Source organism: Pelodiscus sinensis, chromosome 4 (genome assembly GCF_052426305.1).
Source record: "Pelodiscus sinensis isolate ZL-2025 chromosome 4, ASM5242630v1, whole genome shotgun sequence".
Taxonomy (NCBI): Eukaryota; Metazoa; Chordata; order Testudines; family Trionychidae; genus Pelodiscus; species Pelodiscus sinensis.
In genome coordinates, this window is record NC_143055.1 from 66,891,757 (window position 1) to 66,909,530 (window position 17,774).

General features: G+C 39.3%; 1 long non-coding RNA gene across 5 annotated transcripts in view; it reads right to left on the reverse strand.

Moving 5' to 3' along the window:
• Positions 1-8,401: 8,401 nt before the first annotated feature.
• LOC149524530 (uncharacterized) overlaps positions 8,402-17,774 on the reverse strand; it is an 84,437-nt gene continuing 75,064 nt past the window's right edge. For 2 of the 5 annotated variants that reach the window (XR_016349422.1, XR_016349421.1), the window contains exon 4: positions 8,403-10,363. This is a non-coding gene — a long non-coding RNA (uncharacterized LOC149524530). Of the gene's footprint in view, positions 10,364-16,751; positions 16,825-17,774 lie in introns of all 5 variants that reach the window. The other 3 variants (XR_016349424.1, XR_016349423.1, XR_016349420.1) reach the window with 3 other exon arrangements.

The following is a 17,774-nucleotide window of genomic DNA, read 5'->3' on the forward strand; positions in this document are numbered from 1 at the left end:
TTCTCCTCTAGCCATTTGTGTTGTACATTCATTATCAAACCAAGAAAGCATCTGGAAAAGTGGGCTAAAGCAACTCTGAAATCTTTTTTTTTAATCAATAGTTGTTTACATACATAGTGCACACAAGGACTATACATATTGGAATAACTAGTGAGCTGTGAAATTGACATTTTGAATGAGTAAATTGGAGTTTTAAAAAAAATGTTTAGTCCTAAAATGTCTTTTAAGGCTTTATCAAGTATGACAGTCTGAAGTAGCAGTATGCTATTTGGAGGGGACAGTCTAGGGATTCATCTGATACCATTTGAAAATAATAATTACTGTGAAAAAAAATCAAAGAGTAAATTTCCTTTTAATGACAAGTAATTGGCACCATAAGAACTGTTATTTATTCCGTTTAATAAAAGACTTTCTTGTGCTACACTAACACTTCTGTGTAAAGCCACCAACAGAAGGCTAGAAGTGTGGGATGCCAAGGCAGGCGTAATTACTCATTTGACTAAAGGGGAGGGGGAAAGGAGAAAAGAGCCATTTCTTTTAACATAATGTCTTTATCTACAATTTAGTTTTGTGGCAGTATAATTATGTCACTGAGGTGTGAATGTGTATGTAAATAGTTCTATCAGTAAGAGCACTAGTTATATCAATATACAGAGTGCCTGTACATTCAGCTATTCCCCTCCCTGTATGTGAATAGCTGTACAGATATAAAACACCTTTTTAGAATTAAGTGCACTTACAAAGGACAGGGTGTACTGATTTAACTACCCACTACAGTTAAAGCAGAGCAACTTTCTATTGTAGACAAGTCCAAAAGGGAAATGACGAATACAGGGAAGTAGAAGAAAGTAGGAGTAATTATATAAATACATACGTTAAATAGAACATGCTCAGCATGAAGTAGACATTTCCAGAAATCTGATCAAAGAGCCTGAATTGAGCATTCAGCTAAGCACACTAGATCTACTCATGACTCAACATGCCTCCTTGTATATATGTTTACATACACTGCATGCAAAAAAGTATATTGTTTTTTCTTCCCTTTTCCCAGTAGTCTGTGGCTCCAACATTTTATTTTTCTCTCAACATATAATTCAGTTTCCAAGAAGCTGCCCATGAAATAGGCAGAGCATGAAATAGTTACTTTATCCCAAATAGCTAATTTGTCAAGAGGTTTTTATAAAGGCTTTGGACACACAGGTGTCCTTTCCAGACACATTCAGCAGAATGAAAATGGCATTTAGCAGTAATCTGGAACCCTTAGGGCCTTCCTCTTCCCTGTTGGCTGAGGTTGTCAGGTTCATTTGTGTGATGGAAGCATTCAAGATTTCTGTTAGCAATAGGCCTGGTTATTCTGCAGTGTTTAGCAGCAAGCAGGGCCATGGATCCATTTTCACAGGTGCCTGGCTAAATTGTTTTTCGGGGCTTCTTATGCTTCCTTGTCAGGAATAAAATAGGATAGGAATGGGATGAATACCCATTGGTACAAAACAGTGGGGTTATCCTTAAATTCAATGTCTGTTTATTCCTTCTATAAAGCGGAATGAGAATTCTTCATAATCTGAGGCCCACTCTACCATTTGGATTATGCAGTCGGGGTTTAATACAGGGGATTAGTTCTATTGGTTTTGCTGGTGAAGGAGTAGATGATTCCCTTGTCTTCCTTTATAATAGTGATGTATTCCTGGAAGAAGACTGACACTGATTAACAGAAGCAGGTCTTATACACTGGTATTTTACTTCTCTTTATATACTTAATTGTTGTAATTAGTATTAGTGGAGTTCTTGGTTAGGGCGGGGGGGGGGGGCATGAGGTCTTGATGACTTCGATCCCCAAGTAATATTTTTCTGTCCATGTATTAGTATACATTGACTTGTGACTGGGTACTCTGTTTTTCTAACACATGCTGAAAGCTAGACATGTTCAGGAGCTTTCACTATCAAATCAACTTTGTTCACTTCTCTAGTATGATGAAGGGAAAGTCATGCTCCTTACCTGAATAAGCTAGTGGTCAAACCAGTGGAGCAGAATGTTTATCATCACTCCAGTGTCCACTCCCAGGCTGAAAGTCAGGTCCACTCTGTGTTTGGCTGAACTATGAGGTATGATTTTCATGCAGGAGAGATCATAGGTGAAGCTATTCTGGCATTGTCTAGTCAGGGATTGCTGTTTCCAGTAACAACAACAACAACAACAACAACAAAACTTGTGGATGCCAGCCACATGCTAGGCAGATGGTCCATTTGTACCTTAAGGAACTACACGGCTCCTGGCAGTCTAGATCACTAAGGGTGTATCTACTCAGCAAGGTTATTTTGGAATAACGGTCATTATTCCAAAGTAACTATGTGAGTTTCTACACAGCAATTCTGTTATTTCAAAATAATTTCAAAATAACAGACTGCGTATTTCAACTTCTGTAAACCTCATTCTATGAAGAATTACCTCATTCTATGAAGAATAATGCCCATTTTGAAATAGCTATTTCAAAATAAGGCATGTGTATATGCTCCACTTCTGCTATTTCAAAATAGTCCCTTCACCAGGGCAATTCAAATTTATTCCTTCTGGGGCTTTAAATCGAGATAGCATGACTACATTAGGGAATCCTGCTTGAGACTAATTTTGAGGTTTCCCTGTAGTGTAGACGTGCTATTTCGAAATAAGCTATTTTGGAACAACTATTCTGGAATAGCTTATTCTGAAATAACTGTGCAGTGTAGCCATTGGCTAAGGGTACATCTACACAGCAGGGAAAAAGTCAAATTAAGCTATGCAACTAGAGCTATGTTAGTTGGTAGCTGAAGTCAAAATAGCTTGATTTGGCTTTTGATGCTTTCTACACAGCAGGAAGTCGAAGGAAGAACACTCTTCTTTCAACTTCTCTACTCATAAAATGAGGGTTATAGGAGTCAGAATAAGAAGTCCTCCAGCTCACCTCTATTTTAAAATAATGGCTTTCAGTGTAGATACACCCTTTGTTATTTCAGAATAACTTCAATTATTCCAAAATAACACTGCTGTGTAGACTTACCCTAGGATTCCAAGGTTCCTTTTCTCCCTCACCTTGCAGACTATGGGGATGCCCTTGTACATCTGGAGAATTTTATTTCTGGTAAACAGTGCTTTCTGCATCAGAGACTGGAGGGGAACAATACGTCTACTCTGCCTTTTAAAAAAAAAATCCATATGGCTCAGTATGGGATCTTTGTGCTCTATTGAACTGGGGGAACCAGCTGTACTAGAAATGAGCATACATTGAAAAATAGTTGTTACAATTATGTTGGGTTATTTTTGGGACATTGGATGGCTAGTCAAATTAACACACTGCTTCCAGCAAACTGGACAGTTACTAATACTGCTACCAGTGATAGTGGACATGCTAAGCCACCTGCTCTATTTCTTTCATGTTGCACATGAGCAAGCAAGAGGGATTCATGGAAGGGATCCAATATATTTCCCTTGAGCTTTTGTTAGCCTTCACCCCGTATCTCTATCTGTTGATAAATACCTCATGCTCAGCCTTGATATAGCCAATGATATTTCTCACATCCTAAGGTTAACTTAATTGTCAATAAAACATTCTCCTGGTTAATTTCCCCTAGCATTTAAAACATGCCTTTTCTGAATGCAAAGGAGAATAACTGAATATCAGACCTTAGAATAAGACTGTGAATACCAGTGTTAAGACCTGAAGGCATCTCTAGGAGCTTGTCAGCTATAGTCTTATTTTAATGCATGGTTGGCATACTATCATTAAAAAAATAAAAGTGACATACGTTGCAGCTGTGATGTGTTCCTTTAACAGCTGCTGTGACATGATGTGTAATTCTGCTTCCTTTGTCACAGCCTATTTTAAGACATTGTTTCCACTTGAAGTGATATTGAGGGAGGTCATACTGGACTGTGGTAATGTGAATATATTATTCCAGAGTAGCATGAAAGAAAATGTATGCCACTTCAAATGGGTGATACATTGCAGTGCTTTAAGTAATAGAGGCTTCAGTCTATATGCTCCATAGACATAGGGGATCCTGCAGTGGAAGATGAAGAAATCAGGGACTGACAAGTGAAATATTCAGCTTCAGAGACTGGGTTTGAAAGAGAAAACAGTAGTGGGAAACTGAGTCCATTAGACCTATTAAAGCTCAGAGATTCTAAACAAGAATCTTTTGACAATGAGTGAAATGGAGCGTGGCTGCTCAGTCTGTTGAGTAAGACTGTGGGTACGTCTAGACTACATGCCTCGGTCATCCCAGGAGGCATACCTGGGTGGTCGACAAATGCCTATGATGTTGACACCCGCGTGTCCAGACTACCTCGCTGAGCCGGCAAACAGCTGATCAGCTGTTTGTCAGCTCCACGCGGCAGCCATGTAAGTTTAAATGAAGTGGCGATTATTTAAATCACCGCTTCGTTTTCCTATGCCTGGTAGCCTAATCTACATGCCTCTGATGACAGAGGCATGTAGTCTAGACGTACTGTGTTACCAGCTGAAAGTCTGCATAAGAATTATTTATTGGTGGAAATGGTACTTTGGTACATAAACATCCACCAATTTCTCAGACTTTTAAAAAAAATCATGTTTGTGATTTTGGTTAGAACAAAGGTTTCCAAAAGAGAATGCAATAATTAAACAACCAAAATAATATAACATACATACCACAGTATAATACTCCTGTTAGGAATTCATTTTTGATAATGTCCCCTCTCCCTCCCCCCCCCCCAAAAAAAGAATGTAACCTATCAACAGGGGTCAGTCTTCACTGACAATACAGACAATGTTCAAAGGCACTCCTAAAACCAAGTAGTGGTGTAAAATTCATGTTGCTGAAGCAGGCTGTAAAAATGAGAGGTTTCTATTATCTTTTGATTCCTTCTGAAAGGACACTTCATGAAAACAATAAGAATCCTGTGCCTGTGCTTTGTCTCACTATGAGGTCTCTCCTTCTGTGCTGTCTTTGATCTGGGCTAGGTTCTGCAGAGTGACGCACACACTACGTGGAAAGTGGATCAAAAGTAATATCACAGGAAGAGCATGGTAGTAGTGGCGAAGTGGCAAACAACTACTTTCAGTCAGTACCAAAGTTAACACAAGGAGAGGGTTTAAAAAAAAAACCACACAGTTGATTTTTGTGCCCACACAGAGTTTGTTGCAGTCTTGTCTGCATCGAAATTGGTTCAAAATGCAGCCTTCTGTTAAATCTTTTGTGTCAATGTGAAAACAAGCAACACAATGACAAAGTGTGTGTTCTGTTTCTTCTCTAGAGATTGGTTCACTAGAGGACAAAAGTCTATCTACCACTGCTACAAGTTTTCTTCAGTCTCTTGAGCTAAAGAGATCTGCTTTGGTTTTGAGAGTTCTAGATTCAACTTTTACCTCATAAGCAGGTAGATGTTTGTGTTATATAACTCCAGTGATTTGGCATCATTGTTGGCTGCCTGTTGGTTTCTAGGTACCAGCAACGAGGGCTTAAAGCAGCAATAGTCTGATAGCAGGACTTGTAGCAGAGCCTGTCTACAAGCTAACTGATTAGCATAGCTAGCCTCAAGTAGTCTAATTGGTTACAAATATCAGACTTGGAACACGAATACTTAAAACAACCCCTTTCTCCCTATGTCATGCTTTACATTTACATCAGCATAATTGCTCCAGCTGACCTCTCTATCTAAAAGACAAACATTTCAAGTGAAGGACCCATTTACACCCCACTACTGGCATAAAATAACACAGATATTACTGATGACTCCACAGAGTCTATCTTCTATACAGGCCAACATCTGGGGGAGAGCTAGTGTTGGAAAACAGGAGTAAAAGTTTTTATTTGAGAGAAAATAGCATTTGATAGGAGCAGATGAGATTTGAGTTCTATATAATTGTTTGTTTGTGCTGAGAAATACATTTGGCATTGCACTGTCCTTTATATTTATTCCATTATATTTTTAATTAATGGCCAAAAACTCCAACACCTAATAGTGATGTCCTTTTGTGTTCTGTATGTTGAAAATGATATTAACAGATACATTTCTTTAATTTCACAAGGATCTAAGACACTGGTCATGGAAAAATTCAGTGATGAAAATATTGTGATTATTCACAATTAAAGTAATGTCTAGAATATGGGCAAAATAATTCCTCAGAAACATCCATATTATTCTAGAATGGATTGAGTTAGCCCCTCCATACCTTTACATTTTCCTGGTTCGTTTTTTGTTTGCTATATTATTTCGTGTGTTCTCAGCGGACCCATTAGTCACTCCTCTTTCATTCTTTAGATAAGGAATTGAATATTATTTCAAAAAAAAGATGAGCACAGTGAAAGCTTTCAAATTTGCCACTGCTTTAAAAGTTAACTTACTCTCTTCTCACATTATTTGGATTACCCTTGAAAATGTGACATTGGCAAAGTTAATTAGCATCTGATGTCAAATCTCATTTACTCTTTTCTGACAACTGATTTTCATCTGTGCTGCTTACTATATGGTCTCCATTAGTCTGCTACTTGGGTCTAATAAAAGCAGTCATTTTAACTGTATACATCCATTTTCATCAAGTACCATAGAAAGAATTCTAGTGCTTTCATCAGAGATAAATTGGAAAAAAAATCAGATGTCCTCACAACCTTCAGCTTATTGCAATGGTGAATGTGTGTCATGTACAATGGTAATAAGAAATCATAATTTATAGAACATTATGAATACATATCTATGAATTCATAAAAGTAGAAGACTCCATCATCAATACACACACTCACAGTGGCCAGAGCTTAAATCACAGTAGGCATCTTGAAGTGAAGTTCTGATTTGGCTTAATCCTGCAAAGCCAGGGAATGCTGGGGCATCCCAGCAGGTGGCACCAGACAGAGTCAGGTTCACCCTTTTGTTCAATAAAAGAGATTGAGCATGAACTAGTGGGTTGCTTTTGTCCATCCTCATGATATAGCTAAAAAACATGCTATGAACTCTTTGAACATGATGAGTGATTAAAGTAAGAAAATTTTATGCTCAGGATTCAGTGTTAATAGCACTTTGGAATGCTTGTAGCCACTTCAAGTCTGCCTATTAGTGGATCCAGATTTCTGACCATATAGCAATACAAGTAGTACATGTTTGATTCACCCTGTACTTTTTCTCAGCACGAAGATGTTGCTGCCCTACTCCTTAACTGACATTTTCTACAACATTCAGGTTTCACTGGTTGGTTGATTATTAGAACCTGCATGTTATAATAATGGCATGGGATGAGCTGCACCAAAAATGTAACTGCCTGCTTCATTTGGCATACAGCAACTCAAAGTAGATTTCGATTATTTGATTGACAAGTCAGCACCTGGGACTATACTGAAAGGTGCTGGCATTCCAGATGTTCTGCTAAATCTGATGGAGATCTTCATAGCACCTTTTACAACCTCAGGTGTGAGGCTGTGATGTGGTTTTGCCTTGACACAATTATACTGAGCTACTGAATGGTTATTAGGACGTGTCACTATGTATTGGAATGAAAATTCATCAGACCATTCTATGCTGAAAATGTTGCCCTGCTTGTGAAGAAGTCAGAGAATAAAATCCAGTTGGGAAAAATTAGACTAAATATTAGGAAAGCAAACTGAGGAAAAAGCTACCCAGGGAGACTCTGGAATCATTTTTAGTGGAGATGCTCAAGGCTTCATTTCTGTATAGGATAGCCATCTATTACTAATTTAGAAATATTAATTATGCTGTGATTCAGGGAGATTATCTATATTATCTTTTACAAGGTTCTTTCCATCTCAATTTATTCACAGAGTTTTTAGTTAGACAAAATTCTGATCTCTTCTCTATGTTCCACTCTTCTCAATTATATGGAGGGGAGTCAAAATCATATAAAACTGGGAACAGGGCTTATTGGGGGAAGAGGTCACATAGTACACACAAGTCCCCTTTGCAAAATATGGGGCCCATTGTGCTACCCCTGAAGTAATGGCACAACTCCCATTAACTTCGATGATGATCAGCCTGCTAATAAGTTGCAGAGAAAAAAGTGGGTGAGTCCAGGAGTTGGAGAATGATTTTTCCTATGCAACAATCCCCAACATCTGACATACACAGAAGGGGTGTGGATTAAAACCCACATTTAAATAAAACAAAAGCAGCATTTGTCAATGATCCTCTCATACACTGTTTTAGAACTCATTCTAATATATATAAGTAGTCTTCATCTTCCATTTTCTATTCTAGCCAGCACCAGGGCAGGTTGAGAGTCATATACTGTAGCTAAACTACATAGCTACTTTAATAATACAGCTATAGTACTTTAAAATAATTACTGTATATTGTAGTCCAGTTGTCTGATCTAAATTAAACTAGATTATAGGCCTCATTTTGCTTTCACACTGATGAGAACAGGAATAACTTCATTGTAATTGAACAGGGTAACATTAAATGTGAGAAGAACCAAGCAATATCATCTCAGAAAATAAAAATGCAAATCTTAGCATCTTCTGACCTCTAGCAGAGAGAATCCTTTAATTGTGTTTCCAATTATTTGTTTGAAAATATTTACCCACTGGAATAAAATTAGAAGTTTTGGTGACTTTTTTTAAACTTAAATCTAGTACTCTAATCTGATGACCCTAAAAGAGCTAAAAGTGTTTCCTTATGGAAGAACTCATCTATATTTCACTCCCCTTTTCCAAGAAAGAATGGAACAAATTAAACACCAATATTAATAATTGATTCCTATATAGTGCATTTCAGGCAGAGATTTCACAGTACTTAATAAAAGAAAGTATTGGAGATTTAAAAAGAGGATGCTATGAACAATCAGAATTTTGGGGGAGGCTAGACGGATTTATCAATCTGAAAAACAATATTAAGTTTTAGAGGGAAAAAAAATCCATAAATCCCTAGCACATTGTGTTACCATACAATTTTCCTCAAATAAAAACATTCCTTGAAGACAGGCATGCATTTAAGAATTCTAACAGTACAAGAGTGCTGTTTTTGCATTCTGTTTGTCCACTCTGATGCATTCAGATTGAATTTAAGCGAAAAAGTATCTAATCTGAGAATTTAAACATCAGAACATTTTTATTCATTAACCTCATATGACAGAATATCTGACAAAATAATCCAAGGTCTATTTTTTTTAAACAGAATACAACACAGCCTCCATTTTTACAAGAATATAAAAATATACAGCCATTTTAAGACCTGTTCTTTGTATCCACAATTGTAGAAACTACTATATATGTAAGATGAGATCAAAGAGGCCTTATGAATGCAAGGGGACTAATTGAATGGATAATAGCCTCCCCCACCCCCAATCCCTGGCTTTCCTTTGTGAACCTTCAGTCTTTTATGGAACTTATTGTGATGTTTTAGCTCCAGAATTTGTTAGAAAACTTCATTAGCACAAAAGGGCCAGGACCATTAAAAGCCATGAGGTACAATATTAAAAAGCATATGATTTCAGCTTATACATGTGGAACATGGCCACAGAATTAGTCAGAAATTTCTTTAACTTTGCATCCTATGGTGTAGTGCTAAGACAATATCCACCCACTAATAGCAAAAAGCTGAAAAGCAAGGATTAAAAAAATGCCATAAAGAATAGAGGCAATTTGTTTAGCCTTGATTCAAAGATTAAACTTAGTACAACTTTCCAACAGGACATGAAAAGTTCAGACAAATCTACAAATTCTCAATAAAACACTTGAAGGACTTCATTATTTATTACCATGGTTGCTTGCCTTAAAAATGTTCTGTAGTTCTTTGCAGTGTCTTGGTAAAGAAGGAGACTTTAATATATATAGAATGCAAATGAGGCAAATTGCATAAGCTCGTTTGTTAAGAGTTCATCAATAGCACTACTCCAAGCTCTTTCTGATTGGTCATGCCCTTAAGTCTGCCATCTGCTCCTGTCTCAACACGCTCCAGGTTCTTGTTTGTCAACCCAGCTGTTCCTTGTTGATACCACCTGCATCCTTCTGCAGCTGATCTCTTTGACTTTGCCACCCAGGTCCCTTTGACTATACCCTGTGGGTTTTCAGTTTCTCTTTTCTGACCCTCAAGGCTTTTCAGCTCCTATTCATGCATTCTCTTTAGGTCCAATGGCTTGATGACAACCAGGGGGACTTCAGCTGCTCCTTATCGACATCTTCCAACTCCTTCTGATCACCCTTTTCTTGGAGTCTTTCCTTTATAATATTTTCATCATGTTCAGGAGCGGTGCATTCCAGAGTAAAGCTGCCCCTGTGGTTTGATCATTTGTTTCTGGTTTCCATGGCTGTTCAGTCAAGTGAAGCCTCCTTGTAAATCCCTCAACAAAATTCAGTTTAGTATTAAAATGGAGCAGCCGTCTTTACCTGTCAGATATTGATCCTGGGCAAGATAAGAACAGTTCACATATAATAATATAATTACTCCCAATCAGTAAGGATCTATTTTCCATAGATTCCAATCATCCATAGATTCCAATCAAACTAACAGCATACCTTTTCTTGATGAAAATAAAAGTTTGGTTTATATGTTGATGCAATAAACTTCTAGAAGGCTTTTGACTTTGGTTCTACACAACATTTTATTAAAATCTAGAAAGATATAAAATTAAAATGGCACACACTAAATAGACTAAATGACTTGCTAATCAATAGATCTCAAAATGTAATTCTGTATGGGAAATGATCACTATTATCAAGTGGGTGTGTTTTGAATGATTTCCCGAAACAACCAGTTTTGGCCCTATGCTGTTTAACATTTTTATTAGTGACCCAAAAGAAAATGTAGAATAACTGAAAGACTGCAGAGGACAACAATCTGGAGGTGGGGTAAATGAATAATAAGTCGGGCAACTGATATAGAGCAATTTCAATTGTTTGTAATCTTAGTTAAGCAAACAATATATATTTTAACATGGCTAAATGCATACCTGCACAATAAGAATGATGAAAGTAGGCCATACTTATAAGAAGCTCTAGCTTGAGAAGTAGTAACACTGAAAAAGATTTGGGGACTCTGGTGGGTAATCAGTTGAACTCCCAGTGAGAGCATGCAGAAGAGCTAATGCAATCCTGAGATGTATGCACAGGGCAGTTTTGAGTAGGAGTAGAGAGATTAGTTTACCTTTGTACTCAGTACTGCTACTGGAATAATGTGTCTGATTCTGGTACCCACAAATTCAGGAAGAATAGAAATAAATTTGAGAGGACTGACAGAAGAGCCACAAAAACAATTAAAGGAGAAGAAAACAAACCTTACCATGAAACTCCAGGGCTACGTCTACACTGGCCCCTTTTCCGGAAGGGGCATGTAAATTTCACTAGTCATCGTAGGGAAATCCGCGGGGGATTTAAATATCCCCCGCGGCATTTAAATAAAAATGTCCGCCGCTTTTTTCCGGCTTTTAAAAAAGCCGGAAAAGAGCGTCTAGACTGGCCCCGATCCTCCGGAAAAAGTGCCCTTTTCCGGAGGATCTTATTCCTACTTTGAAGTAAGAATAAGAGCCTCCGGAAAAGGGCACTTTTTCCGGAGGATCGGGGCCAGTCTAGACGCTCTTTTCCGGCTTTTTTAAAAGCCGGAAAAAAGCGGCGGACATTTTTATTTAAATGCCGCGGGGGATATTTAAATCCCCCGCGGATTTCCCTACGACGACTAGTGAATTTACATGCCCCTTCCGGAAAAGGGGCCAGTGTAGACGTAGCCCAGGAGTGTAATCTATGTATCTTAAAGAGAATGTTAAGTAGTAACTTGGTTATTATCTATTATTACCTGCAAGCAGAACAAATATTCGTGGGCTCTTCAGTCTAGTTGAAAAAGATAACATGATCCAACGACAATTTGTTCAAGCTAGACAAGTTCATGATTGTTTTAACAATGAGGGTAATTAAACACTGAAGAAATTTACCAATGATCATGTTGGCTTCTTTATCATTGGCAATTTTAGACATCAAGATTGGATTTTTTTTCTAAAACAGGGTGGGGAAATGCTAGCCCATGGGCCAGGTCTGGTCTAACAGGGTTAGCCACAATAACCCCCCTCTCTTGCCCCATCACTGCTATATTTACCTGTGTAACCCACACACCTGGTGGGTGTAGTTCACTGTCTCATGTAGTGGCTCTTAAACCACTTACAGTGAGAGATAAGAACAAGGAAGCTCTATAGCTGAGAGCCAACTGCCATTATAGTGCAAGCTGTGGAGGCTCCTACCCTATGCTCCAGAGCTCCCAGCTTCAAATTGGCCCCACAGGTACAGCCAATTGCAGCTCCCATTGGCTGAAGATCATTGTTCCCAGCCAATGGAGGCTGTGTCACTGGTTGTAAATCTATAGTGCAAGTAAAGGTACTCCTCTATCTTTATCAATGCTCTGGTGCAGCAGTCAGATGCCTCAACTTTCCTAACTTTTCTTCTTGATAGAGCAAGACTCCCCTGTCTGTGCCAATCTTACAATATTCTGATTATCTGAAAGGAGTTTTGATTGGCTGGATCAGGAAGTAATTGAACTAGCCAAATATCTGCTAATCATTTCTCCTCATTTCAGAGACTCTCACATTATGTTGCTAATGATTACAATATACTTTTTGGGATTTGTTCTCCTTATCCTAAATATTTTATTGCAAGAGATGAATGGCTGTGAAGGATTGCTATCACATTTGTCTGATCATTTATCAGTTTTGTTAATGTTTCCCTAAATATGTCATATACCTAACACTACCAAAAATTAATAAGTTCTCCACAAGTAATTTTGCACATGAATGAAACCAATCTTGCAAGCCAGTTAAGAATTTCTGCAATTTGAGGCAGAATGCACTCGTTATACATTATGACACCAGCAATCCGTTTCTTTTGAGACTTATATTTTCTATTTCACTAAAATCATGCAACAGAATATAGTTCAGATGTAGTTATGGCATATATATTTGAGAATATCAATACAATAAGACTGATGGAGGTGTAAGTATTTTAGTCAATGTCAAAGTACAAATGATTGTATGGGTACATGCTGCCTGTATGACGTAAGTGGGAATAGTAAGAATTTTCATGGTTACTCAGATTAAATGAATAGTCAGCAGTAAGGTGTGCCCTCACCAGCAGTCTGTCAGTGAGGTTATATGAACAGTCCATCAGACAGTATGCCATTAAGCAGAAGCATTAATAAATGTGATTTTCTTCATTTGACATCCTTGGTTGAACTTCATATTAAAAACTGCATAATGAATTATGATTTTCTTAACCTACCTAAACAAACAGTAAAAAGAAAACAAGGGGGTAAAAAGACGCATTCTCTGAAAATGTTACACATTACTGATGTGATATATCTACAAATACCAACTTTGGCTGAGATTCTCACTTTCTAAATTCTATGGTTACTATTAGTCAAACTGTTAACTGTTTATTTGGGTAAGACTTTATTGGCAAATTCATAAGATCTGTATTAAGGATACACGGTTACATTTTCCTTCCAAACTGCGTCAATAGAATTTAGAACATATTTATCATTATGTATTCTGTGATAAGATCTATTGTGATGTGCTCTTTTACTTAATAGCTGCATCTAGACTGGCAAGTTTTTCCCACAAAAGCAGTTGCTTTTGCGGGAAAAACTTGCCAGCTGTCTACACTGGCCGCTTGAATTTGCACAAGAACACTGACGATCTAATGTAAGATTGCCAGTGTTCTTTCCCAAATACTATGCTGCTCCCACTCAGGAAAAAGCCCTCTTGTGCAAATGCTTTTGTGCAAGAGGGCCAGTGTAGACAGCTAAAAACTGTTTTGCGCAAAAAAGCCCCGATGGCAAAAATGGCGATCGGGGCTTTCTTGCGCAAAACCGCGTCTAGATTGGCATGGGCGTTTTTCCGCAAAAAGTGCTTTTGCGCAAAAGTGTCCGTGCCAATCTAGATGCGCTTTTCCGCAAATGCTTTTAACAGAAAAACTTTTCCGTTAAAAGAATTTGCGGAAAATCATGCCAGTCTAGACGTAGCCTATGTTTTAACATCCTGGTTTAAATTAGTACAAGTAAACTTCATAGATATCATAAACCATCTTTATTTTACTTAATATATCTACAAGGAATTTGTGCCATATGATATAGGTGAAGGTTTAGTTAAAACTACTGAACTAGTGATGTTTTACTCATACCTACAGGAATGGTTTTATACTGCCTGCCACTATATTAAAAGAGGAGTCACTTACAGGGTTAATGGAAATATAAAACTACATTCTTTTGACAGTTATTGGAAATATTCTGCTATCTGTTTGGATGCCCTTAACTTCTATCTCCAAAAAGAAATTTTGCTCATTTACTTGTCTCACATGAAATGAATCGTTAATGACATGAAAGTAAAATTGGCTTCAGAACATTTGAAGCTGTGCAAATAAACGATTCAACTTTATGGCCTATTTCTTCATGTAATAATGAAATATACCATTCTCAAAGAGATTACATGAATCAATAGGTTGCATGGATGAGCACAATATGTTATGTTAAATGTTATATTAAGAGAAGCAAAGTATAACTAAAATAGATTATAAAATATCAGTTACTTTCTAATTATTTTACCTGATCTGATGGAAATAGAATACACTCTATTTTCTTGTTATGCTGAAAACTACATATGGTTGCAAAATTATACAGGAGTTGGTAACAACAGTATTTTGTCTTCTATTTTTGAAATATACCTTCTGCACAGAATTCTCTCTTTCTGTCTCATATTTTAGAATGAGTCCATCTGTCTGTGCATCTGTTAGTCAGTTTGTACAAGAATTTCTCCTAAATCGTAAAAGCCAAATCTGGTCTGCAGCTTCCTCTTACCCTAACTTAAACCAAAGTCAGGGTTTGGTTGAGCCTGAAAAATAGGAAGTGCTGGGAATGGGACTATTTTCCATAACATAACATGGAAAGGGAGAGGGCAGAGAACGGAGGGACATGATACCAAGAGTGGCCACTCAGGGCAGCTGCAACATGAAGAGGGCAGCAGGGCTGGGACTCTGCCATTTTGCCTGCCAACATACCGGTAAGGAGACCCGCTGCCACAAACTCAGAATCTGTCCCTTGCCCTTTGGAAAGCCTGAAGGTCTTGAGATGGGCCACTGGAGGGCGGGGGGCAGCTCCCAGATCCTCACCCCCATGGAGAGTCTGCAGGCTACAGAAGGTCTGTTGGAGGGGGGCTTCTGGAGAGGAAGATGCCCCTAGAGCTTTGCCCCCCCCCAAAAGCCTGCAGGACATAGAGAAGCAGATCCCGAAGCCTCGCCCCTCTCAGACAGCCTGCAGGCCATGGGAGGCCACCGAAGGGCAAGGACAGCCCCTAGAGTCTCACTCACCTCTCCTGACAACCTGCAGACCATGGGGGGCCACTGGAGGGAGGCTACCACCAGAGCTTGCCACCCAGATAGCCTGCAGGTTGCAGCAAATGGGGAGAGGAATGAAAAAGGATCAGTTTCCAGATTCTGCTCTCCCCAGAGACTGCCCTCCCCAGAGAGCCTTCAGGCTGCAAGAAGGTCACTGGAGAAAGGAGCAGCCCTCAGATCCTCATCCCCACCACAGCCTTCAGGGGGGCCACTGAAGGGGGAGTAGCCCCCAGAATCAAGCACCCCCCCCCCAGACAGCCTGTAAACTGAGAGGGCACCCTGAAGGCCAGGGGCAATGCCACAAAGCTTGGCCAGCTCCCTGGAGTGCCTTCCCAAACAGGCTGTAGGATGGAGGGGGGGGGGGGGTCACTGGAGGCTGAGAGTAGTCTCTGAAACACTCCCCCCACCAAGACCAGCTGCAGAAAAGGAGGCCAACTCGAAGCTGGGGTCATCCCACAGTGTGATGCCCCTCTACCAAACAGGCTGAAGAATAGGGCAGGGGCACTGTCCCAAGCAAGGCCCACACATAGCAGCAGCAGGCTGGGGACTGCCCGCCCCCCAGACAGGCTGCAGACCAGGGAGGACAACTGAAGGCTGGGTCCAGCCTGTAGAATCCAACCCCCACCTGACAAGCATGCAGACCTGTATCCCCCCGCTCCCAGGAGGAGCCACAGCCCCAGCCTCTTGGGAGGAGTCACTGCCAGAGGAGCCAGTACCTTCCTTGCTGCCACAGATGACCCCAGTAAGCACCCCCACCTCCAAGCCCTCTATCCTAAGCATCCCCGCCCGCCCCCAACATCTGCCTTGAGCCTCTGCACATCTCTCAACCCTCTGCCCTAAGCCACCCACCCCTATCTCTTCTTACCCCCAAGTTCTCAGCCCAGCCTTCATTTTAAAAAAATGCAATTATTGAAATAACACATATATATTTATCTATTTAAAAAACACCTCCTCCCGAACAAACCACTCCTTCAATTAAAGAACTGTGCAACACCAAGTACATCTGCTAGTATCTTATATAGTGATGGCATAAGCTATTCAAATAGTATTTGATTCTGTGAGTTGGACACACAAAATTTCCATGAGCTTTAAGCCCATCAATATATTTTTTAAATAAAATTATGCAATAGCTCAAACAAAAGGCATGACGCAGAAATTGTGCAGAGGGGAACTAGACTGAGATGACTAGAGGATGACAGCAATTTCCTTTTTGAAACAATGTTCAAGATTTCAGTGTTAAAAACAAAACCTTTTGAACTTTTTTTTTGCAAAAAGAATTGTGTCAACATGTGGGGAATTGATGCCTGAGAATTTTTATTTGGGAATTTCATTGAAACAATTATTTGTCTGTGCCTGATTCCATGGCTTGGTGATGGGTTACTGGACTGAAATGTAGAGACCAAAGTTCAAATCCATGCTCTTACCTGCTCTGAGTGATTTAAGGTGAAAAGTTCTGCTCCAGATTTGAATCTGTGGAACACCTGAGGACTTGACTTCCTGAACAGAAGAAAACCAACTACCAGAATATAGATAGACTATTTCATCAAAAGTGGTCAATAAAACTATTAAATTATTATATTTTTCTGAATTTTTTTTTACTAGCTCTAGCTCCAGGGACTTGTTATACAGGAGGTCAGAATACAGGAGGTCAGAGTAGATCATAACATCTCCTGGTCTTAATATATAAAATTAAATGGGGGTAAATATTATGTTTCACAGGGGTACACAAGATTGAAAGATACCTTGCTGCCATACTGCTACCCAGTGTAATGAAGCTTTGCCTGTATTAGCTCCCTCACTCCACTGGCCACAGGAAACACAAGTGCTCCCCTCCAGAGCTATACTTGTTCATGATAGGAACACTCCTCAAGCCTTCCAAACATCCCCTTGCGTTACCAGCCCCAGTCACAGATCCATTGCTCTCAAAGGAGCAATACACCTCAGGTAACCAGCTTCCCTTAAGACTTTGCTTAAACACACAGCACTTAGACATATTTATATAGCCAGTCAGAGAGGTAGTGGCTACTTCCCACTACCTGAATAGAACCCATTTATCACCTTTGGGTCACCTGTCAACTCAGATACCTTAAGAACAGAGTTTTCAGTAGAGAGTCAGCTATACTAAAAAAAGTTTTTCCTGACAAATGACAGAATGTTCCTGCTGGGCGACAAAAAGATGCTGATGATGTCAACAGGCTCTCTCAGCAAAGCAAAAGGAGCCAGAAAGAGGGGTGGGGGGGTGTAGAGGAGTGTACCAAGCAGAGGGCACAGCCCCCTAGTAATTCCTTAATACCCATCCATCCTACAATCATTATGATGACCACTAAGCTACTGGTTCTCAGAAGACAGCTACTATTATGTAGATACCAGATTCTATGAATCTCTATAAACTTCTATATAGACCTTATGCTCTCAGCTGCTTTGCACCAAGGAGTCCTGGATCATAG